The sequence below is a fragment of the Pseudophryne corroboree genome, chromosome 4, assembly GCF_028390025.1.
Source record: "Pseudophryne corroboree isolate aPseCor3 chromosome 4, aPseCor3.hap2, whole genome shotgun sequence".
In the NCBI taxonomy this organism is placed as follows: Eukaryota; Metazoa; Chordata; class Amphibia; order Anura; family Myobatrachidae; genus Pseudophryne; species Pseudophryne corroboree.
Genome location: NC_086447.1, coordinates 515,509,046 through 515,513,585, shown reverse-complemented (window position 1 = coordinate 515,513,585; position 4,540 = coordinate 515,509,046). Strand labels below are relative to the sequence as shown.

Below are 4,540 nucleotides of genomic sequence, written 5' to 3'. Positions count from 1 at the left end.
ATTAAGTCCTTTATGGTTAAACATGTACATTAGTGTATATATACTGGAAACGTGATGTATGTATGAAAAAAATGAATGAGATGAAGAGTTATCAACTTGAAAATGGCCCCACTTGTACACGTCTGTATGTCAAGTGGTAAAATTTAATAACCTTTATATTTTATATATCTTTTTTTATTTTATTTTTTATTTGTTTATTTATTATTTATTTTTTATTATTTTTTAATATTTTTTTATAATTTTTTTTTATTATTATTATTTTTTTTAATTTATTTATTTATTTTTTGTTTTGTTTGTTTGTTTGTTGTTGTTTTGTTGTTTTTTTATTTCCATTTATATTTTTATTTTAATTTTACTTTTATTTATTTATTTATTTTCTTTCTTTTATTTATTTATTTATAATTTTATTTTCTTTCTTTTATTTATTTATTTATTATTTTATTATCGCTCCAGCGTCATGCAATACGATCAAGGGGAATTACCCACAGGGGATCAGTCTAATATGTAGGACATGAAACTGAGTTAAATGAGATGGGGTGTGTCCAACATCATTCCTGGCATTTAGCCAGGTTTGGTTTCCCTAAATAGTAACCAGAGAGACAGTGAAAAGCATTATGGGTAATATTAATCAATTAGGTATTTCCTCCTAAGGAGTTATTCTCATTATAATACCGTTAATACACTTAGTTTGATTATTTGAAAATTATAAATCTATGCACTTTTGGTTAAGTAATCTCCATTCTAATATAGTAAATGGAGCACATATATATAGAGCACCAATCACTTTGCAAGGGAAGTGATGTAATCACTTTTCCCTTTATAAAGGGTGGTTATCAGGTCCAATGCCTCATTATACAGAGACTTGGCTGTCAGCACTGCACTACTGGAGGGTAAGGTTTTGTTTTTTATTTTACAATAGTATATTATTAACTTTGAAAGTGGTCCCATTTATTAGTATACACTTTGTACCAACTATATGTATTTTATTGACTGGTTAACCACTAATCATTTATAAATGTAATTTTTTAAAGAGTATATGATCTGCACTAATTATATATATTCACTATATAAATATGACAGATTTATTCATGAATATGAAACTAAGTTGTATGAGTTATACACTCACTTATATAATTTTTTATAGTTAATAGATCTTCCCCTTACTAAGTGAAAGGAGTATTTGTTTCTCCATGGGGTGGGAACTCTTTGTACCATACTGGTACTTTAATAGATGGTCTAATTGATATCAACCCAATTAATTTACCAGGTCTACCACGTGTTCTAAATTGGTTAGACATTATACCCATTTGAATTGCCTTCACTCCTGAGTCTCTGAGTGTCAGGTTCAAGCTGCTGACCGACGAGGTATGTGCTATATTATAGAGATTTCTTTAATGATTGGCACTAATGAACTACACCCCCTGTGGGTAGCACTTTGAGTAATTTCTTTGAATTATTCGATCATAGATCAGTGATACCGCCCACAAAGGATGGGTTTCCCTAATAAACATATCATGTGGGTTCACTATACTGATGGTTAATACAATTAGTCCTGGGTTTTCCAAATATGAATAAATGGCTGGTTATAATCAGATCATTTAGTAGAGGATCGTTGTATAGTGGTAACATTGGTGTTTGTTATAGCCAATTCTGTGGCTTTGTTCTGTATCATATATAGAAACCACACGGGTTAGTCATGAGATCTGTTCATTAGTGATCAGACATTAATGATACCAGAATTTTTATAATTATGGGTGTCAAAATAAGATAGGGGTCTATTTATGAACTCGTAGGTGTTCTTATAATTAATACCCAATTAATCAATTTATTAGGTTCCTTATGCTTGCGAACCAGTTAGATTCTATACACATTTGAATCTTCCCCATATTCGAATATCTGAATGTCAGACTCAAGCTGATGATATATGAGGTATGTGCCGTTCCATTCGATTAATCCCAATCTCTGCCCAATTGAACAAAAAGTGTCCTTTAATTAATAAAGGTTATTAAACGTTTTTTAATTAGGTATGGTCCTCGCTGTATCAATCAAGTCCCATTGAAATATTGAAACGTTGTTCATACATCTTTGAATGACCTTTTATGTGCTGACAATATGTTCTGAAATGAAGAGGTATGTTTTTCACAACCTGTGCTTTTTGGTTCTCTTTTTTCCCTCTTTCTTCATGTTATTTATTCTGTTTTCCTCCTCATGTTGCTATGTCATGTTCTTTTGATACCAATATGTCATGTTATATGTGAGTGTAAGATGCTTATTGCTATGTATTTGTTTTGACTTATTATTCTACAATTGTAGATTTTACCCCTGATGAAGTCTTGGAACAAGACGAAACGCGTTGGGTTATTTATCTATCTATTATCTGATGTTACCTCCGAATCTACAATAAGGAGAAGGAGGAAATCGTAGTGATATATCTACGCTTTTTTCTCATCACTACAAACTGATTGTTCAAATTGTGTGACAAATGTAAATGTATCAACTCTGTATACTTATGAACATTTGTGTCGGGTTTATATGTTGTTTTAATAAATTTTTATGTTAGTATTTGTTATCTGACGTAATTTATCCGGAGAGTACTGTAAGGGTCCGTTTTTAGGTAGGGCGTTGATATAACTCCCTTGGCGCCATCTCCTCTATTTCGTTTCATATTTTCACACATTTAGTTCCTCCTAACAGGGAACTTAGAGGATACAGGCAGCCATATAATAATTAATTTTAGTGTTTTATTTGAAATAGCGCAGTGGGAGAGTAATTCTTGTTTATCTATCTATCTATCTATCCTGCAGCCAACAGTGGAGGTAGCCGCCCGCAGCACTCACCTTTGTACGCATACCATGCAGCCAGGATTTGCTATATTAGCCGCGGCCGCCGGCGCCAGAGACTCCCGCCTCCAGCTCCGTGCTCTCTCTAGCTGGGTGCGCACGTCACGCCACATGCGCGTGCGACGTCATGACGTCACACGCGCGATGTGCCTGCGCCCGCATCCCGGAAGCACAGAGAGCCACATCTAGTGCTGCTGGCTCCCTACAGCAGGTCAGTAGCTGTCGGGGAGCTAGCGGAAGCTAGTATTCATACAGACGAACTGGGCTCATTAGCGCCCCCTACAGCCCAGCACCCGGGGCACGTGACCCCCTAGCCCCCCACTAGTTTCGGCCCTGCTTTGGGTGACAGCGGAAGCAGTCCACTGACAACTAAATCCCTTCCTCTTGTAACCAAGCTCCTGCAAACCACACCACCAACTCCCTCAATTTCCTCCTTAGACAGGAAAGCCAATAGTTCTGCAGGCCATATCACTGGCAAGTCTTACGAGTCCTCTCCAGCCTGGGATTCCTCCGATGCATCCTTGAGTGTAACGCCTACTGCTGCTGGCGCTGCTGTTGTTGCTGCTAGGAGTCGATTGTCATCCCAGAGGGGAAGTCGGAAGACCACTTGTACTACTTACAGTAAGCAATTGACTGTCCAACAGTCCTTTGCGAGGAAGATGAAATATCACAGCAGTCATCCTGCTGCAAAGCAGATAACTCAGTCCTTGGCAGCCTGGGTGGTGTTAAACGTGTGTCCGGTATCCACCGTTAATTCACAGGGAATTAGAGAATTGATTGAGTTAGTGTGTCCCCGGGACCAAATACCATCTAGGTTTCACTTCTCTAGGCAGGCGATACCGAGAATGTACACAGACCTCAGAAAAAGAGTCACCAGTGTCCTAAAAAAATGCAGTTGTACCCAATGTCCACTTAACCACGGACATGTAGACAAGTGGAGCAGGGCAGACTCAGGACTATATGACTGTGACAGCCCACTGGGTAGATGTAATGCCTCCCGCAGCAAGAACAGCAGCGGCGGCACCAGTAGCAGCATCTTGCAAATGCCAACTCGTTCCTAGGCAGGCTACTCTTTGTATCACCGCTTTCCATAAGAGGCACACAGCTGACAACCTCCTACGGAAACTGAGGAACATCATCGCAGAATAGCTTACCCCAATTGGACTCTCCTGGGGATTTGTGACATCGGACAACGCCACCAATATTGTGCGTGCATTACATCTGGGCAAATTCCAGCACGTCCCATGTTTTGCACATACATTGAATTTGGTGGTGCAGAATTATTTAAAAAATGACAGGGGCGTGCAAGAGATGCTGTCGGTGGCCCGAAGAATTGCGGGCCACTTTTGGCATTCAGCCACAGCGTGCCGAAGACTGGAGCACCAGCAAACAGTCCTCAACCTCCCCAGCCATCATCTGAAGCAAGAGGTGGTAACGAGGTGGAATTCAACCCTCTATATGCTTCAGAGGATGGAGGAGCAGCAAAAGGCCATTCAAGCCTATACAGCTACCTACGATATAGGCAAAGGAGGGGGAATGCACTTGACTCAAGCACAGTGGAGAATGATTTCAACGTTGTGCAAGGTTCTGCAACCCTTTGAACTTGCCACACGTGAAGTCAGTTCAGACACTGCCAGCCTGAGTCAGGTCATTCCCCTCATAAGGCTTTTGCAGAAGAAGCTGGAGAGATTGAAGCAGGA

General features: G+C 39.3%; 1 long non-coding RNA gene across 1 annotated transcript; it reads left to right on the top strand.

The window, feature by feature from the left end:
- The first annotated feature begins 709 nt into the window (after positions 1–709).
- LOC134911564 (uncharacterized) lies at positions 710–2,567 on the top strand. The gene is made up of 5 exons (XR_010176678.1): positions 710–890; positions 1,268–1,365; positions 1,833–1,929; positions 2,025–2,130; positions 2,314–2,567. It is a non-coding gene; the product is annotated as an uncharacterized LOC134911564 (long non-coding RNA).
- The last annotated feature ends 1,973 nt before the right edge of the window (positions 2,568–4,540 follow it).